The following is a 17,691-nucleotide window of genomic DNA, read 5'->3' on the forward strand; positions in this document are numbered from 1 at the left end:
TTACAATCTACTCTTAAATCACTCATTATTTGGGAAGTAATTGTGATCTTCAAGAGAATTCTCAGTATGCTTAATGGAAAGTTTGCCCTTTAAGATGACTTAACACAGTACATTTTTCAAATTGCTGTGAAATCTAGAGAATACTTCAACATGGACCTTTGCATCTTAGTGTTAAAATCTATTTAATGAATTGTTGAAACACTATTACAAGATTATGATTTCCTGATATTTTCTTTCCCCCAAAAGTCTGAAGACTCTATGATAGTCAAATTTAAACCTGTTTATATGTAATATATTACTGGGAAAACTTCAATTGTACATTTATTATTATTATTATTATTATTATTATGATAGGTTTCTGTGTAATTACTAATATTATTTCTCTCTGCACATAAAACAACTCACCAATAGACAGGCTAAGGGCCAATTTACACTCAGCAAAAAAGGGGAAAGTATTGATTCTACAGTTTTGGTTTTGTTTGTTTGTTTTAAAGATTTTATTTATTTATTTATTTGACACAGAGAGAGAGTGAGAGAGGGGACACAAGCAGGGAGAATGGTAGAGGGAGAAGTAGGCTCACTGAGCAGGGAGCCCCATGCAGGGCTCGATCCCAGGACCCTGGGATCATGACTTGAGCCAAAAGCAGACGCTTAATGACTGAGCCACCCAGGGGCCCCTTTGTTTTACAGTTTATTACCTGTTTATTTTTAAAGAAACAGAATGCAATGAAAATTTAGGGCAACTGACTTTTAAACATATTTTCCTGTTCCTTTGTTGTTTGGTTAGTCTGATTAGTTTTATTTCTTTTTTTTATTAAAATTCAATTAACCCACATGTAGTACATCATCAGTTTTAGATGTAGTATTCAATTATTCATCAGGTGCCTGTAACACCCAGTGCTCACCACATCACGTGATTAGTTTTAAAACAAAACTGGTTGTAGAAGAATACAAAATCCCTTTGTATTTAGAAAAAAGAATCACTACCTTTCATAATTTATCCAGTGCATGGACCAATATAGGTAAAATATAATATGTTAGACCAATCATTGTGTTTTGCTTATATTTTGCTCTTTCTTGGATATTTGGGAATACAAATAGGTCATGATAAAATCAAGTTATAAGTTTATGTAGAAAAAATCTTGAAAATGCATTCATTCATTGAACTAAGATTTACTAAATACCTACTACGTGCCAGAGCATGATTTAACAGTGGTTTTGCCAAACATTTGTAATTCCTCCCAACACTTTTTTTTAAGCATATGGCACAGAAGACCCTCAATTAGAACTGAATGAATGAATGAATGGGACAAAGAGAACAGTGGGTCTTTTTAGGCCTTGCATAGAGTAAAATCGACAGATTTGTTTCCTAAAGGGTATTATTGTTTATTTAACATTTCTGTTTTTATTTAATATCTATTATATATGATATTACATATTATGTACATTACATTCTTTAGCCTGTATATTACTTAATCTCTATTTTATTTAAGGATTTAGATTTTATTCTGAAATCAAATGAAATTATTTTACTAATGCTGAAAGTGTATGGGATAAATAGAGTTAACATGCCTAGAATAGGCTAAAGATGTGATTATAGGCATTGTGTTTGAATATTGAACATATTTGAATCCACGTAAATTAAAAGGAAGACCTATGACAAATTTTAAAAGACTTGTGAAAACCAATTTTATGCATATTTGTATCTCATTTGTGAGATTAGAGATGATCTTGTTTGTCATTTTAAAAATATAACATTAATTAAAGTTAAGTTCAGGAAAAAGAATTGAATTTGACCAACATCCCAACAAATTTTGAGAGACACAAATAAATCGAAAACTACGTCATTCTTCCATGAAAGGGAAGAGCGTGGCCTTCCCTGGTTATATTCAAAATAACTCTGAGAATTATGACAATCCAGTCTTAACCATACAACCCTGCCTGAACTTAAATTCTGATTTTTACATTTTTCACCCTATTTGTGTGACATCTCATATGAATACTGCAATCTTTCCTTTCATTATAAGTATAGTGTTCCTGAATTCCACCATCGGGACTCCCCCTGTCTTCTGCTGCTTCATACCCTTTTCTTGTCCATCTTCTCCACTCCCTCCACCTTGCCTGATAATCCTTTGATCCTACTCCATCACATAAGGGCTTATAGAAATTCCAGGGTCCTTGTCCTGTTCTTCCAACCTTCTGTTCCAATCTGCACTGTCAGTGTTTTAAAGTAGATTAAAAGTGGTCAAATTCACTTATGGTTTGTCTCCCTCCCAATCCCATCTTGTTTCATTTACTCTTCTCCTACCCCTTCAACCCCCCATGTTGCATCTCCTCTCCCTCATATCAGGGAGATCATATGATAGTTGTCTTTCTCTGATTGACTTAATCTCACAAAACAAACTGAGGGTTGATGGGGGGAGGGGGTTGGGAGAGGGGGGTAGGGTTATGGATATTGGGGAGGGTATGTACTATGGTGAGTAGTGTAGTAGTAGTAGTAGTAGTAGTATGCTGTGAAGTGTGTAAACCTGGCGATTCGCAGACCTGTACCCCTGGGGATAAAAATATATGTTTATAAAGCTGTAAAAAAAAAAAAAAAAAGAAAGAAAGAAAAAAGAAAGGATGAATACCCAAGTTTTGTAGCAACATGGACGGGACTGGAAGAGATTATGCTGAGTGAAATAAGTCAAGCAGAGAGAGTCAATTATCATATGGTTTCACTTATTTGTGGAGCATAACAAATAGCATGGAGGACAAGGGGAGATGGAGAGGAGAAGGGAGTTGAGGGAAATTGGAAGGGGAGGTGAACCATGAGAGACTATGGACTCTGAAAAACGATCTGAGAATTTTGAAGGGGTGGGGGGTGGGAGGTTGGGGGCACCACGTGGTGGGTATTGTAGAGGGCACGGATTGCATGGAGCACTGGGTGTGGTGCAAAAATAATGAATACTGTTATGCTGAAAAAATAAAAAATTTAAAAAAAACAAAAAAAAAACAAAAAATAAATAAAATATAAACACCAAAAAAAAAAAAAAGTGGTCAAATTCTTCTTCAGGATAGGAAGACTCAGAACTGCAGTCCTTGGAGCCAAGATTTCTTTACTCCTCATGATTCACTCTTTACAGAAGAAGAATTAGTGTTACTGAGGGAAGGTTCAAGAGGAAAGACAATTGCTACAGCCTGTTTCTTAAAACTCAGCACCTCTTATCTCCTTATCTTGCACTCTATCCTTCCTGTCCTGGCTACTATATCTGAGCTAACTGATGCCCAGATATGAGGTCTAAGCAACTTCTATTGCAAGAATAATATGGTCAAGGATCAGGGAGGGGAGGGAGAATACGGTATTCCTTGGAAACCACTCCATAGCATTCACAGCAACAAGACAATTAATGATTACGAAGCTGTCCTTTTATTCATGAGAATACCACTGGCCCAAGACTGGACATTCCTCTCGAATTATTTTCTGAAAGTGGAGAATGACCATATAGAGTCTTCCCCAGCTCATTGATCATTTGCTTTTTATCAAGCAAGTTGCCGGTTCACTGCCTAGGATAAGTAAAGGCTGTGACCACACACCCTCACATCGAGAATCTGTATTTTTTTTAAGATTTTTTATTTATTTATTTGACAGAGATCACAAGTAGGCAGAGAGGCAGGCAGAGAGAGAGGAAGCAGGCTCCCTGCTCAGCAGGGAGCCTGATGCGGGGCTCAAACCCAGGACCCTGGGATCATGACCTGAGCCGAAGGCAGAGGCTTTAACCCACTGAGCCACCCAGGCACCCCCAGAATCTGTATTTTTAAAAGTAAAAGTGATGTTGATTCAAATTTTTTGCTGGTTTTCCTTTTTATTTCATCTTTGGGGACTCTCAGCCACTATCTTTTCTTTCTTCCTTGCTTTGATTTATTTTTCTTCCTCTCATCTTTTGAACTTACTTGTTCATTCTTCATGTCTTGACACCACTTCATCATATATTTTCCTCATTTCATCCAAAATGGATTAAAGTTCTCATACCATCATTATGATCAAATGTTGTTGCACCAAATATTCCTTATTTGTATACATAGAATTTTCTTTCTGTGGATGTGATCAAACAAGGTGGTCTTTAAAACTTTGTATTATGTTTCACAATCAAGTCTTGCATTTTTCAGTTAATGTTGACAGAAATCCCATTCCTATCTTAATACTCAATGTGAAAGTATTATATTACTAATAATTTTGCACCTGAGCATACTATATTAACATTGGATCACACAACTGAAGTATGAAATCCTATTAAAGCTTGTTTTCCCTTCAAAACACAAAAGACAGCATTGACAGTGTATTTTGTCAACACTGAATACTGTGGACAAAAAGTACTAAATTACATTTTTAATCCATGACATCATCTTGAATAACACAATGTTCAGAATTCATCTAGATATTATAGGGAAATAGTAGAATGCTGTGAACAATGTATATTAGTGAGTAACTAGCAGCCAGAGTTTCAGGTGGCATCTGTAGCTAGAAAAGCTTTTCTCCTGCTGTCCTTAATATAGTGATTGAAACCCTCTCTTTCAACTGCAGACCTCCCGCCCTCATTTTAGCAGTCTGTGAAATTTCCTTTGCATCGCTGAAACACACTCTAAATGGGGTTTTCTTTGAAGACCACCCAGAAGTTACAGCTGGTGTAAAATACTGCTGATTGGTCCAATTTGCATTCACATTTAGTCCAGAGTGGAACTAGGCCTATGTGGCTTTACTTAAAATTGTCTATTTCCTGTAGGTCAAAGTGACAAGAACTACTGAGAGATCCCTCAGCTTTCTCTCTTCAAATTCTATCTAAAGTTATGATAACCATATAATTTATCACCCACTCTGGAATACTTTCCAGAATAAAAAAGGGTGCTACTAATAATTATACTTCAAGCAAACTGAGTCTGTCAGGGCAAAGAACAGCACAATGGGGATATCCTTGAAAGATCAACAATCATAGACTCCTTTGTCCTCAATGAATTGACATCAATCTACTGGCCATCACCAAGTCATTGATACTTCACAAATAACATACACTGATCCATATTGCTATGGTTTACAGAATCTGATTATTTGTTATTACATATGATTGCAACCTATATCAGTCTGTTTCCCAAGTCATAACTTAGTTAAAAAATATATAATGCAGGGGCACCTGGGTGGCTCAGTGGGTTAAAACCTCTGCCTTCGGCTCAGGTCATGATCCCTGGGTACTGGGATCGAGCCCCGCATCGAGCCCCTCTTCGGCCTCTCTGCTCGGCGGGGAGCCTGCTTCCCCCTCTCTCTCTGCCTACTTGTGATCTCTGTCAAGTAAATAAATAAAAATATTTAAATATATATATATATATATATATATATATAATGCAAATATTTTTAATAGATCTTAATTTTCTACTATTTTTTTCCATAGCAGAACACTTTTGCCTGTATTTAAACTTTACAAGATTAATTAAGAATAAATTCTTTCTCACTTTTTTCTCTACTTGTAGGTAAAGTTATGGCTGGGAAATACCAGCTTTTTTTTCTTTTATTAATTATTTTTAATAAATTTTTAAATTAATTTTAATTAATTTTTATTTATTTAAATTATTATTATAAATTATATTTATAATATATATAAATTATATATATTATATATAAATATATATTATATATTATACATTATATATAAATATATAAATTAAATATATAATCTAATATATAAATTAAATTATTTAAATAATTTTAATTAATAATAATTAAATTATTGTTGTTAATTAATTAATATTAATTATTAATAAATAATTAAAATTGTTTTTATTAATAATTTTCTTTTATTAATTATTTTTATTAACATATAATGTATTATTTGCCCCAGGGGTACAGGTCTGTGAATCGTCAGGCTTACACACTTCACAGCACTCACCATATCATATAACCTCCCCAATATCCATAACCCAGCCACCGTCTCCATACCCGCCCTCCCCACAGCAACCCTCAGTTTGTTTTGTGAGATTAAGAGTCTCTTATGGTTTGTCTCCCTCCTGATCCCATCTTGTTTCATTTTTTCCTTCCCTACCGCCCAAATTCCTCACTCTGCCTCTCAAATTCCTCATATCAGGGAGATCATATGATAATTGCCTTTCTCTGATTAATTTATTTTGCTCAGCATAATACCCTCTAATTCCATCCACATCATTGCAAATGGCAAGATTTCATTTCTTTTGATGGCTGCATAGTATTCCGTTGTGTGTGTGTATACACACACACACACACACACACACACACACACAATCTTCTTTATTCATTCATCTGTCAATGGACATCTAGGTTCTTTCCATAGTTTAGCTATTGTGGACATTGCTGCTATAAACATTCGGGTGCATGTGCCCCTTTGGATCACTACATTTGTATTTTTAGGGTAAATACCCAGTAGTGCAATTGCTGGGTCGTAGGGTAGCTCTAATTTCAACTTTTTGAGTAACCATAGCTTTTTTAAAAAAAAAACTATTCTCCTCTCTGTATCCTTTGCATTCTTTTACATTGTTATCTTCAAACACCTCATATGTTGGTGTTTTGTTTTGTTTATTTGTTTGTTTTACAAGCCAGGGAGAATTCAATTATTTAACGAGTCAGTTTAAAATATCAACAGAGGGGCACCGGGTGGCTCAGTGGGTTAAAGCCTCTGCCTTCAGATCAGATCATGATCCCAGGGTTCTGGGATTGAGCCCCACATCGGGCTCTCTGCTGGCAGGGAGCCTGCTTTCTCCTCTTTCTCTGCCCACCTCTCTGCCCACTTGTGATCTCTGTCAGATAAATAAATAAAATCTTTAAAAAATAATAATAAAATAAAATATCAACAGAAAATTTTTCTTTCTCTTCATTGATCCTGGGCCTTTTCAAACCTCATCATCCAAAATGTATTTGCATACTTTACTTTCTGTTGTCTGAAATGAAATAACTGGACTTGGGTTTGACCCTAACACAATGTAATTTTAGCACAGAAATAAAGCCTAGAATTGTGAGTACAGGAACCTGCTTTCTTGTGACAATATGCTGCTCTATGAAAGCCATAAACATTGTGCTATTGAGATATGTTAATCAATCAAATTTTTATTGAGCAACCCACATGTCAGCTGACCTGATGATGCATGGTATTGTGGCCTGGCTAGGGTGGGTAGGGTATCACATAGTAAGGTGGCTGGTTACAGAATGTCAGAGCAAGGGTGGGATAAGGAAACCCTCTGCATGTGGGAGGGACTAGGAAGATTGATTATATACAGAGGATACTGATCTAATGATATCAATGACAATGAGAGCCAAGTTTCTCAGTGTTAGGGAAGGAAGTTACAATAAGAAAAATAAGAACTCTAGAGAGAAGCCTAGAGTTTGAATTGGAATTGGAGGTATCAATATAAACTGGTTTTAAATATATACATATAGATTTTAAAATAGAGATAAAAATGTGCTTGCAAGGTGCCTGAGTGGCTCAGTTAGCTAAGCATCCGACTCTTGATTCTGGCTCAAGTCTTGATCTCGAGGTCATGAGATCAAGCCCCCTGTCAGGCTCCATGCTCATCGTGGAGTCTGCTTAAGTCTGCTCTCTCTCTCTCTTCTTCTCTTTCTTCTGCTCCCACTTCTCAAGCTCTCTCTCTCTCTCTCTGATAAATAAATCTTTTTAAAAATGTGCTTATTGCACATTTTATATTTATATTTATACTTAGATTCCCTAACTCCATCCACTGAAAGGTATCAAGAGCAAGCAGCAGTATCCCATATCAGATCTTGGTTTCTAAATATCATGGTAGGGGTGCCTGGGTGGCTCAGTGGGTTAAAGCCTCTGCCTTCGGCTCAGGTCAGGATCCCAGGGTCCTGGGATGGAGCCCTGCATGGGGCTCTCTGCTCAGCAGAGAGCCTGCTTCCCCCTCTCTCTCTGCCTGCCTCTCTGCCACTTGTGATCTCTGTCTGTCAAATTAATAAATAAAATCTTTAAAAATAAATAAATAAATAAATATCATGGTACATTAAAAAGAATAAAGACACCTTGCAGACAGGCCCCTGGGTGGCTCAGTCAGTTAAGCATCTGACTTCGGCTCAGGTCATGATCCCGGGGTCCTGGGATCAAGTCCCGCATCAGGCCCCATGGTCTTCTGGGAATCTGCTTCTCCCTCTGACTGTCATTCCTCCTGCTCGTGTGTGCTCTTTCTCTGCCAAATGAATAAATAAGTGAGTAAGTAAATAAGAAATAAATAAATGGACACCTTGCAGAAATGACTGATTCCTGACCATTAAAGCTGGAAAATATCCCCCTAACATCTGACTCTTCATAGGACTTCATCCTAATGCAGTGATAATGATGGTCTACTTTGTACCACAGGTATCTGCATACTACATTTCCCCCAAGATATGAATCATTTTCTTTAGATCTTTTAGATATATCTGAATGCTTTAGATCTTAGTGCTTCTTGGGCAAAATGGGTTCCAAATAAATGATAGTGGAAGGAAGGAAAGGAGGAGGGAAGGAAGCAAGGAAGGAAGGAAGGAAGGATGGAAGGAAGGGAGGGAGGGAGGGAGGAAGGAAGGAAGAAAGAAAGAAAGAAAGGGAAGGAAAGGAAAGGAAAGGAAAGGAGTTTCCCAGATTTATATATTTTTAAATATGTATTTAATAAAATATGTTCACCAAAGTTCTTATACATCGCCTGTTGCATATGAAATAAAATATTATTGCCAAAAATATGACATACCATAGCATGTGACAAAAGTTTCCAACAAGTCAATTGGACTCTGTCCATATATATTGAAGATTTACCTGAATGATCTCCAGTCAGGCACCATTCTTGGTGTCATTTGACAAATTTCACTACCTGCTTTCCCACCTGCCAAACTGTCTAGCACCTCCCTTCTTATTCCTCTGAAAAGAGATTTCACATCTTCATGAAGTAAAAATTAGCACTTCTTAAAATTTTTTGAGAACTTCTAGTATAGAGTCTTAGATACACCCATCCCATGCATTACTCTTTTGAGGAAAAAAACTATTAAAAGAAGTAGCACCAGGACTAATCATAAATGGCACAATTTTCCCTTCTACTTGCTACTTTATGCTGTTACTGCTTAATCACAATCTTAGTCAATACAATGACCACCAAGCATTCAAACAAAATTGTGGAATATCAGGTATCGATTTTATTTGTGGAATACTAAGACAGAGTACAGATGCTACATGCACATCCAGTCACTTTTAAGAAATGTTTCTATTTCTTAATGAAGTGTAATAAGATAATCTGTTTTGACCAAGTTTCTATAAAAGTGTCTGCAGAAAATATTGGATAAGAAGTTTAATATCCATCATTTATGGATTAGGACCAAATAAAGGAAAATTTGGTAGATCTTATGATATTATAGTTCTATTTCTGGCTTCAGGCCATGTTTGTAAAATGCTTATCAAAGAGACATTGGGTGTTACAAACTCTTTATTTTATAATTGGAGAAACTGGGGAGTGGCCAATTTTATCACTGCAAAAATAATTTAGTACAAAATTAAGCAAACCATTATTCTTTCCACAACATTTGGTTTCATATGGCTTAGCATGTGCTATTTTATATGTAGCACATGTGAATTTTTTCATTTTGACGGCAGCTATACCTCATAGACAAATAACAAAGAGAATGCATCATAGCACAACAAAAATGTAATGATCTTAGATTCATGGTCACTTGAAAGCCCTTTGCCAACATAAAAAAATCAGGATTGACTTATACCCAGTATATATAGATTCTTTATATGTAGAAGGTCTTCAATAAATATATACTAATTTGATTTTCCTGTTTAATTTGAGGCAATCATTGTATCTTCATGGTTGATATCGTGTTTTTTTTTCAAGAGGAACATAAAAATTATTCAAAGCTTTCAACTTCTAAATATTTTATGAAATGATCAATGTGTTTTTTGTGGTGAAATACAGAAGACAATGACAGACTGATCTACCAGTGAACAATTTTATATTTTACTTTAATTATCCCTCACAAATCTTTAATTATGAGTAGAAGGAAAAAATAATTGTCAGCACTTTTCCTTTAGATTGTCTTGTGTAATTTAAATCAATGTTAATAATTAAGTAATTTAAAAATGTAAAACATCTTGGACTGTCTTGGAAAGGACTGTCATCAAATATTATCTTGCAAAAATGCTGCTTTGTTAAGCATTTTGAGATGTAATGGATACTGTCCTCTCTGTCTACTACCCTTATCCCGTTGCCCCATGGAGGGTTTAATAAAATTACGGAGACAGTCAATTTATGCAGTATTTCCTATGTATCTACTCAGCTACCAGAATTACTTTGCTAAATTAAGGCCACAAACATGATTTAAAAATTTAAATCACGAGGTTGTCCTGAGGACTTCTCTTCAATTGCACAAAATGGAACAATATATCCTTTTATTTAAATAATATAAAAATCATACAGATATTTGGATTAATTATTCATGTCATGGACAAATGCGACTACTGTCTTATATCAGTTCCCTGTTTCTCATGAAATCAATTTGAAGATTTTTGCTTTGAAATTGTCTTTTTTTAATGTGCTTACTATGATATACCTAATTCTAAGCCCAGTGCCTAACATAGAGTAAACATAAAATACAATTGATAAAATAATGTTGAATGTTTATCTCAGCACTTATAATCCTCTTGATATTAGAATATGGTTATCAGTATTAGAGTACTGGAGAGTACTGGACAGATGGATAAAATGGTGGATGTTTAGATAGATTACCTATGTATCATTCATCTTTGAAAATAAGTTAGACATTAAACCTCTATTTGTAATTAATTAGATACCATAGTTTTAGTGAATTGAATAATAATTTCTGTCCTATTGACAAATATTTTAAGCTCCAGCCTTCTTATTTTAACCAATTATAAAATATCGGCACAATAAATAGTGTATATAATTTCATGTGGGAGTCATTGTGCTAGTATTTGATTTTGACTCCCAAATATTGGCTTATGACTTTCAATATTATATTTATAGTACAGCATTTATTATAATAGTAATATATTTAAATAATGTATTTAGATATTAAAATGGTAGCATTCTAACATCTCTAGAATAAGTTCTAATAAGGAACATAGATTTTGAATGTTAATTCCCACCCTATTAGTAATATACCAGATAATCCTGAATGAATTGATTAATTCTTTTTCTTGCTTTTGGCTGGGACTATTTTGGAGTCCATTTATATGACACTGTAAGAAATAAACAAGCCCATCTTATTTATTTGTCATAACCACATGTATATTAAGTTAGAGAGCTAAAAGATAATAAAAAATTCTGACAAACACTGATATTCATTTTTTCTTACTCTTAAGGTCATGGATGATTTTCTATTTATTTTAGTCTTAACCTAAGCTCCTCCCCCCTTTTTCTTATTTCAACCATTTTTATTAAAGTCTTTTAAAAACATACTACCATTCATGTTACCTTAGTCAATAGAATGTAATAAATATCATATCATCTTTCTTTTGATTTTGTGTGTTCCAGGCCATCAGGGTTATCTCTGTCAACATCATTGACTTTATAGAGAATGACAGGTATAAAAGATGTAGACTTGTACTGATCATATAAAAGTACCAGATGCGTAACAAGCAAGACACATTCTAGGTCGATTTTTTAAATTTAGCTTTTGAATAGCAGCTTTGTTGATTTCTTTCCCAGAAAAGACAGTTACACTTTTAAATTCCCATTCATAAGAATTCTATTTAAATAAAACCAACCAATGTCTTATTAAAAAACTGTAAGTATGGGGGCGCCTGGGTGGCTCAGTGGGTTAAAGCCTCTGCCTTCGGCTCAGGTCATGGTCCCAGGGTCCTGGGATCGAGCCCCACATCAAGCCCCACATCGGGCTCTCTGCTCAGCAGGGAGCCTGCTTCCTCCTCTCTCTCTCTCTGCCTGCCTCTCTGCCTACTTGTGATCTCTGTCAAATAAATAAATAAAATCTTTAAAAAAAACTGTAAGTATGATTAAACCTACATTATTTCAGTTCCATTTCTTTTTAGTTTTGTAATAAGTTAAAACAACTATAATTATTTAGGCAGTATCTATAAAGACTCCTAAATTTTAGTGGAATTTAACCATGAATATTTCTCAGGCTATACAGTTAAAAATTATTATTTTATTTTTTTTTAAATTTTTGTTTATTTATTAGAGAAAGCCCAAGTGGGGTAAGGGGCAGGGGGAGAGAGAGAAAGAGGGAGAAGCAGACTCCCCAGTGAGTGCAGAGCCTGATGGGGAGCTTGATCATGACCCGAGCTGAAGCCAGATGCTTAACCCACTGAGCCACCCAAGCGCCCCAAGTAAAAAATTATTCTATGAAAAAAAAAGACCCATAGAACCAGCCAAGTCCTTAAAAGAGAGCATATCTGTTAGAAAATACTATGCAGCAAAGTATATGTGGCAAACATCTAGAATGTTTCTAGCTACAATTTTTAGTATTCAGGGTAGGCATTATCTTGTCCAAGTCAAGATGTAATAATAAGTTTATTTCTTATGTTGTAGAAAGATAAAATCTCTGGTTAACATTTAGAATCAACATTCAAATATGTCTTCCAATATCACTTGGTCTTCCCTGGATCATGTTTTCATCCTGTTACATGTGCATGTCTCAGCTTAATCTCAAAAGTTCTTGAAATCAAGGACTTCGGCACATGAAGGAAGGAAAACTGGGCTTTTGAGCACAAGTATTCACACTCACAACAGAGAGAGACTAAAAGAGAAGGGTCACACAGCTGAAGAGAGAAAAGATTTTTAAAATTCCAAAAAGACGTTGAAGAAATTGAAATAAAACCACCTGATTCTGATTTTTAGGCTCATAGTTACCATTCTAAGATCAGTACTGAAAAAATATTGAACTGAAAGCATTTTTAATGCATTTTTATTGTTAATTCATATTGAACCACCCGGGAGAAAATCCTAGAATGATCTCCTTTCCTTCTTGCCCAGGAAATACCTGGGTTCAAGAAAAATCAACTTCATCAATAAACATATGCTTGCATGTGCCAATATAAAGGTGGCAAACTATTAGATTCTCTCAAATCTGTACAAAAACAACAAAGTTAGCAGCATACTGAGCTTCCTAGCAGTCTGAGTTTCCCACACCAAGGTTCTTTTACTGACAAGGAGCTATGATTTGTGTTACCAAAAAATGTCAGCTCCTAATTCGGACGAAGCTGAGATGAATTATACATAGGTCATTAGAAGCGGTGTGGTCTACAGTGAAAGGGATCTCAACAAAATTCAACCACTGACATGCTGAGTGCTTTGAATAAATCAATCATTATCCATCTGCCTCAATTTAAGCCTTCAAAAATGGGGGTGTGCAGAGAACTAATTATTAATGTATGCTCGTAAATTGTTTTGAAATTCTTTTAGTAAAAACATCAAACGAAGAGAAAATATTCCTGTTCGTCTATAGTGACCATTATTTAATTATCTTTTGGAATAAAATACGTTTCTCCTACATTTTTACTGACTCCCTGAGTCACTGTTGCCCTACCTTTCCTGACTGATTTATTTTCTAAATGATCACTTCGAATGATTTTTTTTGGTCATCTCTTATAGAATATTGTGTATCATCTCCTACATAGAAAAGTAACAAAAAAGAAGTAGGGCGTTGGGAAGTGGGGGTAAGGGGCTTGGTCTGCATCATTATAACATTTATATCAAGCAACAGGGAAGTCCCAATTAAGGAGGGGACAATTAATTCTCTTTTCAGGAAATATTTTATAGAGAGATCTAGGCACAGGCTAGGATCAGGACTAGGAACAGAAAAAAATGACACAGGACACTGTTTCACCATGAGATGGACTGTGATAGATAATTCCACTAAGAATCCAAATAGCCAAGTATTACAGAGTTCTTAATTTCTAAGCGGAGGAACCACTGAACTACAATGGCAGTTAGATGAAATCTAAAATCCTGAAAATAGTAAAACCAAACAGAGTCAACATCACCTGTCAAAAGCAGTGGTGCTGAGAATAACGCCAGGAATTCCAGACTCACATGCACCCAGGTATCTCACAAACACATTCTACTGGGATCAGAGAAGTGCAACGAAGAATAAATGTGATCTGTTCTAGAAAAATGCATCATCTCCCCTGGGAAAGTAGCTCAAAAGACATACTTGTTGATATTATTTAAATCTATCATAACCAAAAGCTCCATCTTGCCTATACCATCAAGCAAAATAAACAGGTTTTCATATGATACAAACTCTATGTAAAGGAATATAGCTATGACTGGCAATAATATGAGCCCACTATACATAAAGGTGAGCTTGTTCCTGTATTCCCAACTCCCCTTCCTCAGTGACCTTTGAGAGAACATCATTTTATGAGGAGAGAGAGACCATTAGAATTGACATTGCTGAAGAGACTCCAGTAGCAAAAACCATAAGCTGGGAAACTTAGTATGAGCCACAGAAGAAAAATAAGATGACTAAAATTTTCATAAACCGAAGACAGCTTGTCTTGGACATTTTGCAAGTAGAAAACATTATATTAAATCTTAAGTTATTTATTCAAGGGTGATACTTTACATTTTGAATTTACACCACCGGCATTTTATAACATCAAAGCAAGTCTGTTAACCTTTTTTTCCCTCATCCTCCTACCAACATAAAAGCTGAAGACGAAAAACCAATCTGGCCAACTATAGGTAACTTAATTTATTCTAGTCCACTTTTCAATATGAAATGTCAGGATTGTGGAGAGAGAGAGAGGGAAGTGGGGAGAGAGAAGATCTAAAAATGAAGAGTGAACAGTGTCTACCTATTGGGGGTCTGGTCCAGAATGACCAGCAGCTGACCATTAAAGTTGCCACCCATAATTGGAAATGGAGAATTTGCCCAATTCTGAGTGCTCTCATCCATAGCAAAGCCCCTGGGATGCCAGCTGTCATTGTTTTGGCACAGGCAGGATTGTTTCTTCTCTTGCCAGGCCCACACATCTCATTTGCTTCCCCCAGTTATTTTTCAAGCCGACCAGCCCTCCTGACATCTCTCCCGGCTATACCTGAGGCACAGTCCTTTTGAGGTTTCCTCCCTAACTTCTTTACGCTTCAGTGAAAAGAAGCTAAAATTCACTGGACACGAAAAGACATTTCCTTCTCTTATTGTTGTTTTTACTGTTATTATTCTAAAGGTAATAGAAAAGAGATTCTAAGGTAGGGAATTCACAAGCAGCCATGTGGCTTGGACAGCACCCCACAATACACACCCCACAATACCATACAACTCCATAGGACAACATTCATATGAACTATGATGTCAGTGGTGCCTCCAAAAATTATGAAATGCAGTGGCTCTGTTCTGTGGGCCCATTACAGTATAGAGAGTTTAACAATCAGACAAAACTGGTTCTCTCCTCTCAAATATCTTCCTTGCATTCTTCTTAAAAAGTTGTATAGGGGCACCTGGGTGGCACAGTCAGTTAAGCAACTGCATTCGGCTCAGGTCATGATCTCAGGTCCTGGGATCGAGCCCCACATTGGACTCTCTGCTTGGCGAGGAGCCTGCTTCTCCCTCTCTCTGCCTGCCTCTCTGTCTACTTGTGATCTCTCCCTCTGTCAAATAAATAACTAATCTTAAAAAAAAAAGAAGTTGTATAAATCACTCTTTTATTTTCAAGTTATTCAGAGAACCTCTTTAGAACACAATTTCCATATTCTCCCATGATACATTATTAAAAGAACTAAGAGGAGAAAAAAATCTTAAACATCCAATTTTCTTTACCAAAGAGGATATTTGAAAAAGAAGGAAAGGTGTTTAGTTTTGTTTTTCAGCTGCTGTATTCATCAGAATTCTATAAGAATATTCTTTATTTTAATGTACAAATGTTTAAACTGCATTTTCTGAGGAGAACATGTTAATTCAGTGAATAGTCTTCACTATACTATGTCGAGCGGCAATTTTAATTTATCAAGTTAAAGAATTTTAGACTTAAATGGTTCTATTTACATCTACTAACCTTAAGAGGACAAGAAAATGATAAAATTTTTATTGGATTTAGTTTGCCTTTTCCCAATCATTAAATGTGGGTCAATTGTTTACAAATGCTGTTGTAAATCTAAAAATGTTGATCTTAATGATGGTACCCTATTATATTTGAGAAAGTAAAGGCTCTTGGGAATGTTGTATCTCCTTTTCCTATTCCCCCAGGCAGCACTGAGAAGAAGAAAGTCACAAATACATTAAAAAGATCTCACCAAAACCCCCCCGCCAATCTGAGGGATGCGTTCTAGTGAGGACAAAAGCATAACAAGGCAGAAGATATAGAATGTCCTTCTAGATCTGAGACCCTTTTCTCCACAACAGAGAGATTATAACACAGCAGAAGCCAAAAGAATTCCCTAAATCACCAATTTGTTTTTCTCTCACTTCAAATTAAGCAGGAAATACTCATGCACTGACTTACCAAAAATACTTGAACCCACTGCAAATGTGAAGCAACATTGAATCAGAAAAGGGAAAAATCAAAAACACACTAAAATGTTAATCAACCTAATGAAAGAAAATTAGAAAGCCTATGTGAAGATCATCCATTTTGTGCAATTAAATAGCACCAGAATTACCTGGAAGAATTCTTAAAATTTACTTGTCCTTTCACCTCCACAGACAAAAGAAGCAAGGCAGACAGACAACTGGAAAGAGAGAGATGGATAAGAGATGCCAGATATGAAGTCTTAGCAGAAAGAAATCTGGAAGCCAAGGACATTTTCCACAGAGGAAGGGATAACCATCTGAGGCCAGTGATCCCAGTGGAGGACCCTGGAGGGTTCTTCAGATATGTCCCATGGCCCAGTATGCTCCCCTGATCCAGGAGCTTCTGCTGGGTTTCTCTTGCCCCAGTATTTAGCCCATTGGGCTGGGTCCTGAGAAAACCCAAGCCTGGCTATCTCCTTCATGTGCTCATTTGGCCTGCAGGAAGACTATTGAATGTGTGACTACCACCAAATTATGGTGTACAGCTTAACAAACTGCTGGCTCTTCAATCCTTGCCTCACCAGCAGAGGAAACATGCCAGTCTAGTTCCTGCCTTCAGTGTTTTCCAAACAAGAGGTAGTACAAGTCTCCTTGTTTTGCAAACAAATTTAATTTCCTAGATGGTTCTTTTGAGTCCTCCCTCACTTGTCTCGGGGAATGGGGAATGAACAACCTTCTCCCATCCTGTTTTCCTTCCCATGAGTCAGAGGGAGAAAAAAATGCCACAGTATTTTCCACCCCTAAAAATTCCCTTTAGAGAACTCACTTGATTAATCTCTAGCCCTTTTTAATATAGACTAGAGTTCACTTGATTAATCTCTAGCCCTTTTTTTTTAAGATTTTTATTTTATTTATTTGACAGACAGAGATCACAAGTAGGCAGAAAGGCAGGCAGAGAGAGAGAAAGGGAAGCAGGCTCCCTGCTGGCAGAGAGCCCAATGCGGGGCTCCATCCCAGGACCCCGGGATCATGAACCGAGCTGAAGGCAATGGCCTTAACCCACTGAGCCACAGACGCACCCCCTCTAGCCCTTTTTAATATAGACTAGGGTTGAGTGATATTCACAGATCTATACAGTCACCTGTTAAGTGCATGCTGCAGAGATCTATCTAGGACATCTATTCAGATCATGAAGTACTTACCGTCTGTTGGCTAAAACTGAG

At 36.2% G+C, this 17,691-nt stretch overlaps 1 long non-coding RNA gene across 1 annotated transcript in view; it reads left to right on the top strand.

Moving 5' to 3' along the window:
- Positions 1-16,759, top strand: part of LOC125100208 (uncharacterized) — a 145,622-nt gene extending 128,863 nt beyond the window's left edge. The window contains exon 3 of the long non-coding RNA XR_007127469.1: positions 16,661-16,759. This is a non-coding gene — a long non-coding RNA (uncharacterized LOC125100208). The remainder of the gene's footprint in view (positions 1-16,660) is intronic.
- Positions 16,760-17,691: the final 932 nt, after the last annotated feature.

This window comes from Lutra lutra, chromosome 5 (genome assembly GCF_902655055.1).
Source record: "Lutra lutra chromosome 5, mLutLut1.2, whole genome shotgun sequence".
Lineage (NCBI taxonomy): Eukaryota > Metazoa > Chordata > Mammalia > Carnivora > Mustelidae > Lutra > Lutra lutra.